A 20370-nucleotide genomic window follows, 5' to 3' on the forward strand; every position below is an offset into this window, starting at 1 on the left:
ATTATGGTGTTACTTAGTATTTGCCTCACTTTTGGCAAATACCAATCTCTGAATCAAGAGAATCGGCTTCACCCTTTAATATTTAGACGACATGTTGACTATATGCATCATGGCAAGGTCATATGAGTCCGATTTACCAAGATCTCCAATCAATCTTTGATTCCGGTCAAACTAGGGTTTGCCTGATTTTTTCCTAATTTGGTTCTTAAAGGATTCTGCATGCTTTTCCTTTCTTATTTTGTGCTTGATTGATTATATTTCCTTGTTTGTGCATTCAATTTCTACTACTATATAAACCCCTCCCCAATTCCTTTTTTGAATGGACCTTAGTCACTGAAATTAACTACTGTTGCTATCTTATTCTCTCATTCTATACTATTCTGAAATTTGAGACCTTGGTCAGCTGAAAGCCAAGGCCACCGGAAATTCGATTGTTGCTCTTTCTCAGTGCGAGCACTGCTCGGGTTCACTTAAAATCCTTAGGAACTCTGACGCACTGAAATTCTGGGAGTCTTGCTATTTATTGCTAGTTGATTTGCTGCCGGAACTTAATTTACTTGTTTAATTTGCAACTGGTGAGTACCTTGACTCTTGCAATTCCATTCTTAGTTGTGGCACTATGCTTGTTTTAATTTTCCGAACCTATGTGATTACAATATGCTATTAACTTTGTTTGCAATACTATATATCTCAAAGTTAGCATATTGTACTGTATTCTTTAACATATAAACTTGCCTTAATCCTGCACTTGGATATCTTCCCACTATGTGTATTTTGACCATCTTGAGCCTACTTAGTCTACTATGTTTATGCATACATGAGTTTACTATGTATATGGCTTGCCCATATTCATGCACTATTCTAAATTATTATGTTAAAACTTTTAGGATACTTATTCATGCCCATAATTTGCTCGACTATACTTCCCTATACTAAGTCATTCATGCATAACTTGCTACCTGCTCACTTTCTTAAAATGATCATGTCTATATGAATTCTGAACTCTTCAGACAAGCATGCTACTCTACCATTTGTAAACCCCAATCCTTACTATAGTTGCCTGCCATACTATTATTTTGTTCTGTAGGCCCATGCCTGCTAGTGCTAGGTTTGCTCTAGTTTAATGCTTAGGGAACCTTTGATGTGCATAAATGAACATGCCATATGTGATCAGTTTGTGTTAAGTACTTACTTACTGATTAGTTGTGATGTTGGGTCTGTGATACTGTTGATCCTGAGTTTCTTTAATAAGTTTCCTTATTAACACTCATACATGCCCTGAATTGGCTTACAATTCTTAGTTGTGTCATGTGTTGTCGTCTTGTATTATTCTTGGGAAGACTGTTGGGGTATCTGTCCCAAGGGGTGTATTTTGAGCATGTCATTGTCACTTGTCAATCTTCCTAGAAGCAATTCATGCCCCTGCTTGCCTTGAACTCTCATGCTTAGATCTTTTGCTTCATGGATTCCTGGTTTCCATATTCCTACAACTAATCAGGTGTATATTAAGGAGTTTGTTATTTAAAATTTATTTTCTAATTTGAAACCCTATACACATGCTTATTCTGTGTGATTATGAAGTTCCTGTGCATGTGTGCTCTTCTACTTGCTAGGCATCATCCTTAGTATGACACTTAGAAAATCTACATGCTGGTAATTATGATAACTGCCTATGCATATGCCCTTGCCTGAACTAACAGTCACCTGAATGATATGTTTGAATTTATGTCCTCATTCATGTTGTTTGTTAATGGGTATGTAAGACAATTGTCTTCATGTTTGGGTCTTGGCTTATTGTGCCATGTGTGTGTGTTATTGATCTGAGCATTGGTTAGACATGCTCGTGAGTCTGGTGTTGGGCATGTTGGATACGCAAGAGTAAGGCTGGTGAAGGTCCTGAAGGCACTATTGGATTATTTTGTACTTGAGTTGGACCTGTATTTGTTGTATTTGGTTCTGAAATTACCCTATTAAGTCTGCAATCATTTTATTATTCTATTTTGGGCATGTAATAATCTGTAACAATGAATTATGGGGAAATTAATGGAAAAGGGGCCCGGGATGCTTTAAGTTTCGCATGAATGGGTAGATAACATGCTTATAGGGTCTACATGCTTGTTTGCTACTTTGTTTGATGTGCCTATTTCTATACAGTAATAGAGATCATGCCTATAAAAATTCAAACACTTTTACCACTCAACTTGTCTAATGCCCACACATTATCAGAAGCATGAGTTTAAGTGCTTTACTTGTTCACATGTCTACTTCTATGTATTATTAGATAGCATACCTATAGGAATCAAGCATCAATAACTATTCGCTCAATTTGTGCAACTGCAATGTGCTTATTAGATAGCATGCCTATACGATCGTATTAATATATGTCTTTGCTAATACTCATCTAGATACCATGTCTATGAGGTTTTAATTGATTAACTAATCGACTGCTTATGTTGTCTTATTACTTTGCCCACCTAGATAACATGACTATAGGAATAAGCACGATAAATCTGCATCCAAATACTAATTATTAGAGAACCTAGCTATAAATATTGCTACTCGCTTAGAAAGCATGCCAATAGGATCAAACACGAGTAATTATGAGTTTTCCAATGGCTTTCACTGCCCCATTATGCAAATCACTTAGAGATCGTGTCTATAGGTTTTCATAATTTGTAATCTATAATCTCAATAATCCGAATAGCAGCACTGCCCATGAGATATTCCTAAAATGTGCAGTCACTTAGAAGCCATGCCTATAGGTTTTAAACAATACCTCGATTCTGAAACTGCCTACTGCATAATATAAAATCTGCCCGCGTGCTTTTGTTGCTTATGTATGAAGGCTAACTTGAGCCATTCATTGTCTTTATGTGTAATCCTACCAGTTTTGCATGTGAGCCTAGTTTTATCGTTTTAAGCACCCTAAGTAAGGTCTAGAACTACTCAAATAGTAGGTCTAAAGCCTCCTGGACTTGCACGCATAGGATACGGTTTAGAATTGAATTAGAGCACCTTTAAGTAAAAAGTTCAACATAGTAATTGGGTAGTAGGAGATAATAGACCCTACCTTAAGGGAGTTGTGAAGTATTATTTATATTGCACTGGGTGATTCTTTAGGCTAAAAACTTATGACTCCCCCCCTTTTTCTTTATATACTTGTTATTTACACTTAGTCATTTAACGTAGACCAATGTATTTGTATCCTTGTAATCATTAAGGATTTGTACCAATTCTCATGTGTTATAATAAGACTCTTCGACTTCTATATTTCTCTTTGTTTATTTGATCACCTAGCCTAATTACATAATCTGCGTAGTTTAAAGTTCAGTCGGGACCCACAGTTGTGGACCTCGAAGAGTGCTTAACACCTTCTCTTTGAGGTAATTTGAGCCCTTACTGATCTTTGGTGACACAGACTAGTCAAACAAAGTTATTCACAAATAAGTGCCCTAACGCACCTTAAAAATTGTGAGGTGGCGACTCTTCTCTTTTAATACCCATTTAAAAGAGTTGTCACATGTCGAAACCCACATTCGCGAGTAAATGGGGCACGACACCATGGCGACTCTGCTGGGGATTTACACTTAGGCTCTTACCATAATGAACTTGACTCATGTGGATTACTTTCTTTGTAACATGCACGACCCTTCCCTTCTTTACCTTTATTTGTTTAAATTTGCTATGACATGCACATCCCTTCCCCTATTCACCTTTATTTGTTTAAATTTGATATGATATGCACATCTCTTCCCCTATTCACCGTTATTTGTTTAAATTTGCTATGACATGCACATCCCTTCCCCATTCACCTTTATTTGCTATGACCACTCTTCATCTCTTTTCATCTTGTCTAAAACTGCTATATCATGCCTTTTCCATCCCTACTTCATTACCTACTTTATTACATTACCATATATATTTTATGAACCAAACTGACTTCTTCCTTTTGTCTTTCTTCTCTATTCTTTCCATGTTTACTTTTGCTATCTTATTTACTGCTTTTACATATTTTATCATGCAAATACTTGGTAACGTATTGTTATTTCTGCATAAAGCATGCTCCACATCATACTCCACTCATGCTAATTATCAACATACCGACACTTGATGAGTGTCCGCACTCTTCCAAAAATTACCCTTTTTAAATCGGAAAGGCTTATTTGTGGTAGACTAGTCGATTAGCGGTGCAATCGATGGTCCCGTGCCTTTTCCTATCAAGTTGTCCACTTGGGAGTACCAGTCTAGACCATTCTAGAAACTTTAATCCAACTCGAAATGTACATGCATCATGCTAAACCTAGTACGGGTTTAAGCGTTATTAACGTAATAACCCGCTAAGATAAACCTTCTCCAAATTCCGATGGGATTTCCACAATCCCCATAGACACTATCATATTACGTGCATTAATTGGAGAAAATGTGCCAATGTGTTGATTATTATTGCATAAGTAGTCAAATCTAGAGGGGGAAAGGGCTTTTGTTTGTTTGCAGAAAATGAAGCACGAAGTCCCCAAGTTCGGTATGGTCCAAAACATCCCACTTTTGCTACTTGACTGGTGGAAAGACCTTGTACCTTGCGACAAGAATCATGTGAGAAGAGTACTTGGTAACTTATCATCTTTGCTAAACATTCAACCAAATAAGGAATTGATTGAGGCCACTGCCATGTTCTAGGATGAGAAAAGAGCCGTTTTTCGGTTTGGAAATATAGAAATGACTCATCTCCTAGAAGATATAGGAGGCTTTGCCAAGTTACCATGGGATAGTCTAGGATTACTAGTACCAGAGAATTGCCCCCCCCCCACAGTTTTCTAAAGATGTTGGGTTTTAAGAAAAATGATGAGTTGCTCTGTTTAAAGAAGTCATACATCCCTTTTGAATTTCTTTACAAGTATTATGGGCATCGCAAGTCGTATCATTTTAATGATGATGAACATGCCACTACTTCCTTGGGTTGGACACACCGTCGGGTTTATATGTTCATCGTCTGCTTCTTGGAGTTGTTGATATTTCCAATAAAGGGAGGAAGGATTCATACTCGCTTAGCCATGGTCGCCAGGACCTTGATGGAAGGCATCGAGGGACAAACTTATACCATCATTCCTATGATCTTAGCTGATATGTATTGCGCTCTAGATCGATGCAAGCATAGATTTGGACACTTTGAGGGTTGCAATCTGTTACTATAAGTCTGGCTGCTAGAACACTTTCAGAGTGGAAAGTATCATCAAGAGCTTCTGCGACGGCTGTTTAATGACTACATAGCTAACCATCACCCAAAGAAAATGACATTTATCCCAAACAGGTTTGCATAACTTGGAAATGCTGTAAGTTGGGTGTGTTTCTTGAGAAATTTGATGGATGAGTAGGTACATTGGATGTTTGAGTGGTTTCTTAGCAGTGAGTTCATCATCAGGTTAAGAGAGACTATCCATCTGGCACTAATCGGGTTGCGAGACATCCATCCTTATGCTCCCACAAGGGTGATGAGGCAAGCAGGGAAAAAACAAGTCATACCTCGGGTTTCCAACATGGTCCAGTACAAGGCAGATTTCAAAGGAGACGTCATTCCATTCAAGTTCGAGGCAAAACATATGTGGAACCAAAAGATCATTGTGGAAAAAGAAACCATTGAGCCAGACAGGTATCACGCCGGTCATATGTACTACTATCTATCATGGTTGGAGGATGACGTAGTGGGAGACGTCAAGCCAGGAGTCAATCTAAAGGACATGATCATAGATGAAGCAGCTGAGGCACGACCCCTCCCCCATATTCCTAATTTCTCTCTCTCTCTAAACCCTAACCTCCCCAATTCCTCTCCTCTTCTTCTTCTTCTCCTTCAATCACACCACCCTCATCTCCAATTCCTCTCCTCCTTCCCCCTTAAGGTAAGATTCTAACTCTTCTCTCTCTTTTCTTTGGCATTGTGTTGTATTGTGTTGTAGTTATGTAGTTTTATGTTATGTTGAGATGTAATTGTTGGTATACTCCTTTTCTTCTTGTTTTTGCTTTTCCATTTCGTTTTTAAGTTTGCTTGGTGAAAGGGCTGTGACTTGCATGTTTGTACGGTGTTTTTGGTGGGTGATTGAATGAAGAAAGTGTGGGGTGTGTTGGTGTGGTAGTATACTTGATTGGGGAGGAGCTTTGATGTACCCATGAGGGCTATACGTGTCTGGATAGTGCCTTGCTCACAAGGTGTTTGGGAAATTGTCCCAATGGAGATATAAGGAGCTATTGTGACATGGTTATGGTGAAGTATGAGTAACCATCCATAGTCACATATTTTGCGCACTCACTAATAGGCGTTTCGTTGTATGACAGGTACAATGAGCTCCTCCAGGAAGAGACGAAACACCGAACCCTCCATCAGTGGACCGGGAAGCTCCTCAGGATCTAGGATCCAAGCCAGTGCACCTCAGTTCGATAGAACTCGGTTTGTATCCATGGCAACGGAGGATAGGTACATCCAGAAAGTAGCCAAGAAGCTATAGCCTAAGGTGCACATCGATCGAATGGCTTTGGAGGTGGAATGCCCCAATATGTTTAATGAGCTGCGGCGGTATCAGCTGGACATCTTCTTCGAGGCACCGGAGGAGGCTAATGTTCAACTAGTAAGGGAGTTCTATGCGAACTTGCCGGAACATGAGAATAGGGTTGTGATGGTGCGTAATACCCCAGTAAATGCATCCCTTGACGCCATCTGCAGGGTATACAAGCTGCCTGTGTTTCGGGGTGAATTTGATCCTAATCGTACTTTTAGCATAACACAGGCCTTGTGGGGCACTCTTCTTGATACTATCTGTGTGCCGGACGGAGAACACCTATGGATCAAGCACAAGATTACTCTCAACTCCCACTATCTAAACTGGGAGGCCAAGTGTTGGCTCACCATTATCAACAGTCGATTGTTGCCATCCAGCAACACGACAGATGTTAATCTACCACGGGCATCCACAATCCACTGTTTTATGTCCCATAGTGATTTTGATGTGGCCCGGCTCATTCATGAAGAGATGTTTATTCGATCACCTGAGCTAACCAAGGGCCACTACTTCCCTTCGCTGATCACCCGGCTGTGCCGTATTGCTCGAGTCCCTAAAAGCCCCATTTCGGGCGAGAAAAAGCCCCATTTCGGGCGAGAAAATGCGGAGGGGCTACTGGATTTGGACGCAAATGCGGAGAAGGGTTTGAGGGACCTACGCGAACGCAATTGGGCAGTGACAAATGCATATAAGGAAGTGAGGAGTTGGGCCTATGGAAATTTTAGCCTTCGCGTTTGCGAAGGAAGCAACGCATTCGCGAAGGCTCACCTGGTATAGCATCGCGTTCGTGAGCAGTGAATCGCGTTCGCGAAAGGGAGTTTTTGAGCTGGAGCTGGTATTGCTTCACGAACGCGAGGGGCTTGCAAGGTTCGCGAAGAAGGTCGGACTGGGCAGTGTTTTTTTATAAATCGGGAGTTTGGCCATTTTTATCTCATTTCCTCCATGGGAGCCGACCTAGGAGCAATTTTGGAGCACCATTTTCACCGTCAATCATGAGGTAAGTGATTTTCACTTGTTGAGAGTTAAATACAAGGTTTATATATGGATTTAGACATGAAAAATTTGTAAAAATTTGGGATTTTGAAGAAAACCTAGAAATTGGTATTTTTGGATTTTAACTATGAAATTGGACATGGAATTGGGAATAAATTATATATTTGAGTTCGTGAGGTTATGAGTAATGTTTATCTTCAAAAATTTTCGGAATCCGAGCACGTGGGCCCGAGAGTTGATTTTATCGACTTTTTGAATGGAGTTGGAAATTGTTTAAATTGATTAATTATGGGTATTAGAACATATTTTGATTGGTTTGCACATTGGTTGCGTAGTTTTGGACCATCAAGCATTGGCTTGAGGTGTTAGAGTGGCGTCAGGCCGGTTATGGAACTTCAGAGCGAGGTAAGTGTCACGACCCAAAAACTGACCCGGTCATGATGACGCATATCGTGAAACTAGGCTAGCCAACTTATCTCTAAATACTCCATTTTTTAGTTTAAGACTTAAGAAAAATCATATTTTTAACAGAAATCCAATAAGATAAAAGTAGAAATCAAATCCAGCGGAAAGAAATACAAGCCCGATCTCCGCTGTCACTAAGTCATGAGCAAAATACTAAAAACTGTATGAAGTAACCAAGACTACATAGTCTGAGAAAAATCCAATAAAAGTACTACAAGGAAGATAAGGAAGGAGAAGGCGGAACTGCGGTCGCCAGGCAGCTACCTCGCAATCTCCATAGAAGGTCTCCAACTGGTGTGATCAACAACCGCTGTCGTGCCCCGAGATATCTGGATATGCTGTGGGGTTACATAAGTACACCAACTCAGTAAGTAACAAGTCCAAACTATCGACTGACAGTACTGACGAACCAAACCTAAACAGGTAGCAATATTTAATTGTACAGAAAAGTAGATACGCACACAGTTCAAGTAAATTCTCAGCGGTGATTAAACACAATATGAACACTACAGAACATAAAGCTCAGGAACCTCTAAGTACCAATGCACATATAGCATGATCAATGTTACATATAATACTTCCACTCACGGTGCTAAACCACTGGGTACTGTATATGGTCCATTCGGCCCAGGGAAGATCAATCCCGGAATATATACATCACAGACTATAAGTCACCCAGTACCGAGGAAACATGCCAATCCGGCCCCATGGAGAAGATCCATCTCCATACCAGTACTTCGGACAAGATCCATGTCCAGGGAAGATCCATCCCTCAATATCATCAACTGCGCTCACTGGCGGTGTAAAGACTCCGGAGGGGCTTCTCTGAGCCCAAGCGCTATATAAATGCCAACAAAGGTATGATCAATATCTCGCTACGGCATACAGCCCGATCCCATACTGTCAATCAATATCAGGCTCTCGGCCTCACTCAGTCAATACTCTCCAGTCTTACACACACGGGGGCTAAAAATGTCATGATACAAGCCCGAACAAGGATATGATATGTCAAATAGGAATAATCGAGACTGAGGCATGGTATAATATGCATGAACATGACTGAGTATAGAACATAAATGAAGCTAATGACATGACAGCAAGAAACGACCCCTCGGGTCTCAACTGTGTTGGCGTGAAGCCTTAACATGATAATTAGCATGATTTGCAACTCATTAACTTAATCACATAATTACAACACAGATATCAACATAAAAGGGTCACTAAGCGGTGCCCTGGAATGATCCAGGCTGCATTTCTCCCGGTGCACGCCCACACGCCCGTCACTTGGCATCGCGTCACCTCAACAACAATTATAGAACACGTAGTTCAGGGTTTAAAACCCTCAAAACCAAGTTTGGAAGCGTTACTTACCTCAAGCCAAGCCAAACTCTAGCCCGCGACACCTTTTCCTCTCTATTCGGCCTCCAAATGCCCCGAATCTAACCAAAATCAAAACCATAACATCAATATATGCTAAGGGAACAAAGCCCACGCGTTCGCGAACAATAATTTCACAGCCTACCGTGATCGCGCCCTGAACTCTGCGATCGCATAGAACAATTTTTCACCCCTGCCCAACTGAGCCTACGCAATCGCGATGAACAAATGTCTGCAACCGACCTAAAGGAAAATCTGCAACTTTTCAATCATAAATTTGATCTGTTTAACCACCCGAAACTCACCTGAGGCCCTCGGAACCTCAACCAAACATGCCAACACATCCCATAACATTATTCAAACTTGTTACAACCCTCGGAATGCTCAAAACAACATCAAAACATCAAATCATCATCGGATTCAAGCCTAAGAATTCCAAAAACTTCCAAATTCCACTTTCGAACAAAAAGTCTATCAAACCTCGTCCGAATGACCTGAAATTTTGCATATATGTCACAAATGAAACCACGGACCTACCCCAACTTCCGGAATTCCATTTCGGCCTATATATAAAAATCTCCCTTATCCACCGGAAAATGCCAAAATTCCAATTTCGCCAATTTAAGCCTAAATCTACTCCGGACCTCCAAAACATATTCTGATCATGCTCCCAAGTCCCGAATCACCTTCCGAAGCTATCCGGATCATAAAAACCAAATTCCGAGATCATTTACTCACCAGTAAACTTTTGGTTGACTTTTCCAACTAAAAGGCCAACTTAAGAGACTAAGTGTCTCATTTCTCTACAAAACCACTCCGAACCTAAACTAACCAACACTATGCGATAAAACACAGTAGGACAACATATAAAGATGCAGAAATTGGAGAAACGGAGCGGTAACTCATGAAATGACCGGCCGGGTCGTTACATCCTCCCCTTGTTAAACAAACGTTCCTCCTTGAACGAGTCAAGAAACATACCTGAAGCTTCAAATAGTTGAGGACATCTACTCTGCATCTCCTGCTCGGTCTCCCAGGTAGCCTCCTCCACGGGCCGACCCCTCCACTGCACTTTTACTGAAGCTATATCCTTTGATCTCATCTTTCGAACCTGACGCTCCAAAATAGCCGCTGGCTCTACATCATAAGTCAAATCACCGCCCAACTGAACCGTGCTGAAATCAGAACATGAGACGGATAGCCAATATACTTCTGCAACATAGAAACATGAAATACCGGATGTACGCTCGACAAGCTGGGTGGCAAAGCAAGTTTATAAGCCACCTCCCCAATCCTCCGAAGCACCTCAAAAAGCCCAATGAACCGATGACTCAATTTGCCCTTTTTTCAAAATCTCATAACACCCTTCATGGGTGAAACCTTCAGTAGAACCTTCTCTCCAACCATGTAGGACACAATACGAACCTTCCTGTTAGCATAACTCTTTTGTCTCAACTGCGCTGTACAAAGCCGCTCCTGAATCACCTTCACCTTGTCCAAAGTGTCTTTCACCAAGTCTGTACCCAAAAGCCGAGCCTCACCCGGCTCAAACCAACCAACTAGAGATCTACACCCTCTCCCATACAAAGCCTCATATGGAGCCATCTGAATACTCTACTGATAAATATTGTTGTAAGAAAACTCTGCAAGCGGTAGAAACTGATCCTGTGACCCTCCAAAATTAATGACACAAGCGCGCAACATGTCCTCCAATATCTGAATAGTACACTCGGACTGTCCGTCCATCTGAGGGTGAAAAGATGTGTTCAATTCAACCTGAGTACCCAACTCTCGCTGCACGGCCCTCCAAAACTGCGAAGTAAAATGAGTACCTCTATCTGAAATGATGGAAACTGGGACACCATGCAAGCGGACAATCTCTCAGATATTGATATCTTCCAATTGCTCTAAAGAATAGGTAGTACACAGGAATGAAGTGCACGGACTTGGTCTGCCGATCCACGATCACCCAAATAGCATTGAACTTCTTCAAAGTCTGTGGGTATCCGACTACAAAGTCCATGGTGATCCGCTCCCACTTCCACTCTGGAATATCTATTTGCTGAAGCAAGCCACTCGGTCTCTGATGCTCGTATTTCACTTACTGACAATTGAGACACCGAGCTACAAATCCTACAATATCCTTCTTCATTCTTCTCCACCAGTAATGCTGTCTCAAATCCTGGTACATCTTCGCGGCACCTAGATGGATGGAATACCACGAGCTCTGGGCCTCCTCTAGAATCAACTCCCGAAGCCCATCTACATTGGGAACACATATCCGGCCCTGCATCCTCAAAACCCCACCATCAACAATAGTCACATCCCTGGCATCGTCGTTCTGAACTCTATCCTTAAGGACAAGTAAATAAGGATAATCATACTGATGCTCTCTGATGCGATCAAATAAGGAAGACCGAGAAACCACACAGGCTAATACCCGACTGGGCTCTGAAACATCCAACCTCACAAACCGATTGGCCAAGGACTGAACATCAACTGCAAGAGGTCTCTCCCCCACAGGAATATAAGCCAAACTCCCCATACTCACCGCCTTCCTACTCAAGGCATCGACCACTACATTGGCCTTTCCCGGATGGTACAAGATAGTGATATCATAATCCTTTAGTAGCTCCAACCATCTCCGCTACCTCAAATTGAGATCCTTCTACTTGAACAAGTGCTGGAGGCTACGATGCTCAATAAACACCTCACAAGACACACCATACAGGCAATGCCTCCAAATCATCAACGTATGAACAATGGCAGCCAACTCTAGATCATGAACGAGGTAGTTCTTCTCATGAGGCTTCAACTGACGAGAAGCATAAGCAATAACTCTACCCTCCTGCATCAACACACACCCAATACCAACTCTCGAAGCATCACAATACACAGAATAAGAACCTGAAGCTGATGGCAACACTAACACTGGAGCTGTGGTCAAGGCAGTCTTGAGCTTCTGAAAGCTCACCTCACACTCATCCGACTACATGAATGGAGAACCCTTTTAAGTCAATTGGTCAAGGGTGATGCTATAGATGAAAATCCCTGAACGAATCGACGATAATAATCTGCCAAACCAAGAAAGCTATGAATCTTTGTGGCTCAGGACGGTCTAGGCCAACTCTGAACCGCCTCTATCTTCTTCGGCTTAACTTGAATACCCTCACTGGACACCACGTGCCCCAAGAAAGCCACTGAACTGAGCCAAAATACACACTTGGATAACTTTGCATAAAGCTTCTCCTCCCTCAACTTCTGCAACACAACTCTCAAATGCTCCGCGTGCTCTTCCTGGCTACGCGAGTACACCAGAATATCATCAATGAAAACAATCACGAACGAGTCGAGATAGGGCTGAAACACACTGTTCATCAAATGTATAAATGCTGCTGGGGCATTGGTCAACCCAAAAGACATCATAAGGAACTCATAATGACCATAATGGGTCCTAAAAGCTATCTTAAGAATATCCGAGTCCCTGATCTTCAGCTGGTGATACCCTGAACGGAGATCTATCTTGTAGAACACTCTCGCTCCCTGAAGCTGGTCAAATAATCATCAATACGAGGCAAAGGATACTTGTTCTTGATTGTAACTTTGTTCAACTTCTTGTAATCAATGCACATTCTCTTCGTGTCATCCTTATTCTTCACAAATAGAATCGGTGCACCCCAAGGCAACACGCTAGGCCGAATAAACCCCTTATAAAGGAGTTCCTGAAGCTGCCCCTTCAATTCTTTCAACTCCGCCGGTGCCATACGATATGGTGGAATAGAAATGGGCTAAGTGCCCTGTACCAGATCAATACCAAAATCAATATCCTTGTCCGGCGGCATGCACGACAGGTCTGCAGGAAACACATCCGAAAAGTCCCTTACCACGGGAACAGAATCAATACTAGGAGTCTCTGCACTAACATCCCTCAGAAAGGCTAAGTATGAAAGACACCCCTTCCAAACCATCCGCTGGGCCTTCAGAAACGAAATCACCCTACTGGGAACATAATCAGTCGAACCTCTCCACTCAATCCATGGCAACCACGACATACCAATGTCACCATCTTAACATGATAGTCTAGAATATCACAACACGGAGATAATCAATCCATGCCCAATATCACAGCAAAATCAACTATATTAAGCAACAAGAGATCCACTCGGGTATTAAAACCCCCAATAGTCACTACATACGACCGATATACATGATCTACAATGATAGTATCGCCCACCAGAGTAAATACATGAGCAGATGAAACAAGAGACTCTGGGTCATACCCAAATAATGGGCAAAACATGATAACACATATGAAAAATGGAATCGGGATCAAATAGTACAAAGGCATCTCTGTGGCAGACTGAGATAATACCTAGAATCACAGCATCTAAAGCAATAACATCTGGCTTGGCTGGGAGGGCATAGAAATAGGGCTAACCACCACCTGATCGACCTCCCCCTCTAGGGCAACCCCTAGCTGACTAACCTCCACCCCAAGCTGATTGAGCGGGTGGGGAAGTAACTAGTGCTGAAGCCGAAGACTAACTCCTCTACTAGGATTAAACTCCTGAAAGACGGGGACAGAACCTCTTGATATGACCCAAATCTCCACACTCGAAGCAACCCCTCACAACAAGTGGGGGTGGGAACTAAAGGGAGGCTCGAGCACTGGGATGCCCACTAGAAGAACCAGGCATAGATGAGCCCTGAACTGATGGTGCCTGAGTAAAACTTTAAGCTGGAAGGGCACATAGAGACAAAGGACCCTGATGTGAACTGTGAGAACCATGGCCAGATGACCTACCACGGTGACTTGAATGGGCTGGCTAAGCATGTCTGAATGGATGGCCTCTGCCGTGCTGAGTCTAACCACCTGAAGGAACACCACTGAAGCTACCAGATCCCCGAAGCCTCTTGGACTTCCTCTCATCCCGCTCATGGCAGCGAACTGACTCTATCTTTTAAGAAATGTCCACTACCTCCTCAAAAGGAGTGCCAGATACTCTCTCTCTCTGGTTAGAAAAATTCGTAGCTGATAGTTGAGGCCATCAACAAACCTCCTGATCCTTTCCCTATCCGCGGGAACTAGCTAGATAGCATGGCGGGCCAACTCTGAGAATCTCATCTCAGACTCCGATATGGTAATATCCCCTTGACGCAGCTGCTCAAACTGCCTGCGCAGCTCTTCTCTGTAGGAATACGGTACATACTTCTCTAGAAAGAGAATAAAGAACTGATGCCAAGTAAGGGGTGGTGCACCAACATGCCTATGACTCTCACATGCCTCCCACCAAGTGAAGGTAGCTTCGAAAAACTGAAAAGTAGTAAATGAGACTCCACTAGTCTCCAGAATACCCGTTGTACGCAACATCCTCTGACACTTATCCAAGAAACCCTGGGCATCCTCGCCCTCTACGCCACTAAAAGTCGGAGGCTGAAGTCTACCAAACCACTCCAATCGATGCAGCTCGTCATCAGGCATAATTGGAACCACAAAGTCCTGAGCAAGTGCAACCGGCTGGGCTGGTGGTTCCTCCGGTGTTTGGTGTTCCTGAACAACCTGCTCAGGTATACGGGTGGCGGGAGTCTGAGTGCCTCCCCTGGCCTGAGAAGTAGCGGCTGTAGTAGAAACCGCGACTGCCTGAGAAAGATTGGTGCACACGGTCAGAATCTGAGCCAAGGTCTCCTGGAGACCCATAATAACAATAGGCATAGTCGGTGCCCGAGCTAGTGCTGCTGGAGCATCCCCTGCTGGAGCCTGATCATGAATTGGGGCGGCGGGTGGATCTGCAGGTGCTGCCCTAGCTGCTGTACGAGCCACACTCCTTCCCCTACCACGGCCTCGACCGCATCTTCGATCTCTAGCGGCCCCAACTGGTGGTCGTCCGTCCAGACCGGTAGCACGTGTCCTTACCATCTGTGAGAGAATAAAATAACAGAAGTTTAGTACTAGAATCAACATATTCGCACGACAAGAATTCAAGAATTTGAAGTTTTTCCTAAAGGTTCTGCAGATTCCCGAGGATAAGTACATAGGTCTCTGTACACATCCATGAGACTCTACTAAACCGGCTCATGACTCGTGAGACCTATGTAACCTAGGCTCTGATACCAATATGTCACGACCCAAAAATTGACCCGATCGTGATGGCGCCTATCGTGAAACTAGGCCAGCCAACTTATCTCTAAATACTCCATTTTTTAGTTTAAGACTTAAGAAAAATCATATTTTTAACAGAAATACAATAAGATAAAAGTAGAAATCAAATTCAGCGGAAAGAAATACAAGCCCGATCTCGGGTGTCACTAAGTCATGAGCAAAATACTAAAAACTATCTGAAGTAACCAAGACTACATAGTCTAAGAAAAATCCAACAAAAGTGCTACAAGGAAGATAAGGAAGGAGAAGATGGAACTACGGTCGCCAGGCAGCTACCTCGCAATATCCACAGAAGGTCTCCAACTGGTGTGATCGACAACCGTTTTCGTGCCCAGAGATAACTGGATCTGCACATAGGGGTGCTTGGGGTAACATGAGTATACCAACTCAGTAAGTAACAAGTCCAAACTATGGATTGACGATAGTGACGAATCAAACCTCAACAGGTAGCAATATTTAATTGTACAGAAAAGTAGACATGCTCGTAGTTCAAGTAAATTCTTAGTAGTGATTAAACACAATATGAACACTGCAGATCATAAAGTTCAGGAACCTCTAAGTACCAATGCACAAATAGCCTGATCAATGTTACGTATAATACTTCCACTCACAGTGCTAAACCACTCGATACTGTATATGGCCCATTTGTCCCAGGGAAACTCCATCCCAAATATATACATCACAGACTATAAGTCACCCAGTACCGAGGAAACAGGCCAATCCGGCCCCATGGAGAAGATCCATCTCCATACCAGTACTTCGAACAAGATCCATGTCCAGGGAAAATCCATACTTGAATATCATCAACTACGCTCAGTGGGGGTGTAAAGACTCCGGAGGGGCTTTTTTGAGCCCAAGTGCTATATCAATGTCAGCGAAGACATGATCAATATCCTGCTACGGCGTACAGCCCGATCCTATTCATTCAATCAATATCAGGTTCTCGGCCTCACTCAGTCAATACTCTCCAGTCTCAGACACTCGGGGGCTAAAAATGTCATGATACAAGCCCAAACAAGAATATGTTATGTAAAATAGCAATAATCGAGACCGAGGCATGATATAATATGCATGAATAGGACTGAATATAGAACATAAATGAAGCTAATAACATGACAACAAGAAACGACCCCTCGGGTCTCAACAGTGTTGGCATGAAGCCTTAACACGACCCCGCGATGCCTTTTCCTCTCGATTCGGCCTCCAAATGCCTCGAATCTAACCAAAATCAGAACCATAACATCAATATATGCTAAGGGAATAAAGCCTACGCGAAAATAGTCAAATTACATCACAAATCCCGAAATTGGTCAAAACCCGACCCCCGAGCCCACATCTCGAAATTTAATAAAAATTACATCAATAGAATCTTTATCCTCCCAGGAGTCCATACATACTAAGAACATCAAAATTTGACCACAAACGGCCCCTCAAATCCTCAAATCAAAGTCTCCATTTTCAAGCCCTAACTCCCCAATTTTTGGCTTCAAATCCTCCCAAATTTCATGTTTAAATAAGTAAGAATCAACATAGGATCGAGTTTTAGGTTCAATAATCTTACCTCAAAGAAGTTCTTTTGAATTTCCCCTTCAATCTCCCCAAGAAGCTCCAAAACCGACTCAAAAATGGTGAACTATGGCCAAAAATTGCAAAAATGGCCTTTTAAACATTCTGCCCAGCGATTTAAATTCCTTCACTGCAAACGCATAAATAGCCTTGCGATCGCAAAGCACAAACTTTTCTGACTCAAAATTAACTCTACGCGAATGCTTCGCTTCCCATGCGAACACAAAGCACTGGCTTCACAAACCTACTTGATCGCGGCCTCTCCCACGCGATCGCATAGAACAACCTGCCTACTCCTAACAAGCTCCTTCCTACTACACGAACGCGACATTGACCACACGTTCGCGAACAACAATTTCACAACCTACTGCGATCGCGCCCTGACCTCTGGGATCGCATAGAATAATTTTTCACCCCTGCCTAATTGAGACTATGCGATCGCGGACCCTTCTACGCGATAGCAATGAACAAATGTCTGCAACAGGCCTGGAGAAAAATTTGCAACTTTTCAATCATGAATTTGATCCGTTTAACCACCCGAAACTCACCCGAGGCCCTCGAGACCTCAACCAAACATGCCAACATATTCCATAACATCATTACAACTTGTTCCAACCCTCAGAACACTCAAAACAACATAAAAACATCAAATTATCATCGGATTCAAGCCTAAGAATTCCAAAAACTTCCAAATTCCGCTTTCGATCAAAAAGTCTATCAAACCTCGTCCGAATGACCTGAAAGTTTGCACACACATCACAAATGACACCATGGACCTACCCTAACTTTTAGAATTCTATTCGGACCCCTATATCAAAATCTCCCCTATCCATCGAAAAATGCGAAAATTTCAATTTTGCTAATTCAAGCCTAAATCTACTATGGACCTCCAAAACACATTCCGATCACGCTCCAAAGTCCCAAATCTGCCTCTCGAAGCTATCTAGATCATAAAAACCAAATTCTGATATCGTTTACTCACAATTCAACTTCCAATTGACTTTTCCAAATAAAAGGCCAACTTAAGAGGCTAAGTGTCTCATTTCTCTACAAAATCACTCCGAACCCAAACTAACCAACACAATGCGATGAAATATAGCTGGACAACATATAAAGAAGCAGAAATGGGGGAAACAGAGCGGTAACTCATGAAACGACCGGTCGGGTCGTTACAGTAAGTCTCTTTTATAACCTTGTAAGAGGGAATTAACCTCATAGGTGAATTGATTTAATACGTGCTTCTATTTGTGGGGGGGGGGCTACGTATGCATAAGGTGATAAGATTCTGTACGAAGTTACTAATTGTACTTATGTTCAGATAATCTAGGACCCAAATCATGTTATACTTGCGATGTTTGCACCCTACTTGTTATTTTAAATTTTTTAAAACATGTTGAAACTTGATAAAGGAACTGTAAAAGGTTAAACTTCATTTACTTGAGTTTGGGACGGGTCACTTGACCATTAATGAGAATTTATATTCCTTGAATATTAACTCTTAATAAATCTTGAATTGGTTGTTTTAATGTATTTTCTCTTCTTGTGGAGTGGGCTGAACGCCTCGGTAGCAGATAGATGCATCTATCATTCGTGCCGTTCGACCCTCGGCAGTGCACACTTTAAATATTTTATGTTGAATCGGGCCGTACGACCTCGACATGAGGTGCACATGATAAATCTTTGGAACTAATAATAATTGATATTGCTTCATTAGTTTGAAATATAAATTGTTAAATGATGGAAATAAATTTGGAAATTCTTATTGGTAAAAGAATTGTTTATTTATCTTCCTATTCTTGAGTTTTCATCTGTTTCTACATAACCCATGCTTAATTATATTATCGTTATTTTACAGTTAGCCTATAGTAAGTGTCGGAGTCAGCCCCTTGTCACTACTTCTTCGAGGTTAGACTAGATACTTATTAGGTACACGTTGATTTTCATACTCATACTACACTTGCTGCATATTTTGTGCAGATACATATATGTCTAGTAGACTTGTGGGCGCAAAGGCGAGGTTATTGTAGGGACTTAGGTGAGTTGCATCCAATGTTACGAGCCTGCAGCACATAGAGTCTCCATTAGAGTTATTTACGCCCTCTTGTGTAATTATATTACAAACAGATGTTATATTTCACTATATTTCCTAGTTGACGCCCATACACTTATGTCACCGGGTTTTGGGGGTGATTATGGGTTGTTCAGTATTGTAGTTGGGAAAAATATTATCATTACTCTGTAAATTCTACCTTTTACTATTTAATTGAAGGAAATTTTGATTTCAAGAATACTAAAGTGAGTAATTAAGTTAATCATTTATTGCTGGATTGCCTGATAGTAGTGTTAGGCGCCATCACGACCTTTAATAGATTTTGGGTCATGACAACATGATATCAGATTACTAGGTTCACTTAGGTCTCACGAGTCATGAACAAGTCTAGTAGAGTCTTGCGGATCGGTACAAAGACATCTATACTTAGCTTTGAGAGGCTATGGGGCTATTAGGATCACTTCCCTTCTTGATTCCTCTTCGTGCGATTTGATTCCTTTGAGGCTTATGTCTTTATTTCTTTCCTATTCAATCTTATGCGACATGAAGCACTTGTTGTCCCTATAGCATTGTAGTTTGGTCTGCTGCTGAGAAAGGTTCCATGCTGTGGTGTTTATTCCTGAACAAATGAAAAACACGCATACCAAGATATTGGAATGCAGAATATACTAAGATGAAATATAAATGATGCAAGAATGATGATGCCTAGCTACCGGCAAGCCATTATTTGGGATCGGGATGAAGGGATACTTGATTTTAACTCGATTTGTTAGCCGGGCTATGTACTGTTCCACAACTGTCGTATCATTTGAAAATCATCTCCGCTTGTTGGGAGAGCTTTATTGGTAAGTGCGTCTCCGCTTGTTAGGAGAGCTTTGTACTAAGAAGTGTCTCCGCTTGTTAGGAGAGCTTTGTACTAAGAAGTGTCTCCGCTAGTTGGGAGAGCTTGATTTGAAGAGTGCGTCTTCGCTTGTTGGGAGATCTTTGCACTGAAGAATGTAAAGTATACTCTGCTTGAGAGTGATTAACTAAAACTATAATCATGCCTGAAAATGCATGAGCAAAACGTCGAAACATTCAAAGCAAATAGCAAATGAAATAAAAGCATGCCTAAGAGATACTCTTGACTGCGAAGCTAAGTTGCGTCCATCGATTGGCAAACCGTTAGTGACGGGGAGTGCGACTATCTATTCTGGCATCTATTACGTTGG

Source organism: Nicotiana sylvestris, chromosome 3 (genome assembly GCF_000393655.2).
Source record: "Nicotiana sylvestris chromosome 3, ASM39365v2, whole genome shotgun sequence".
In the NCBI taxonomy this organism is placed as follows: domain Eukaryota; kingdom Viridiplantae; phylum Streptophyta; class Magnoliopsida; order Solanales; family Solanaceae; genus Nicotiana; species Nicotiana sylvestris.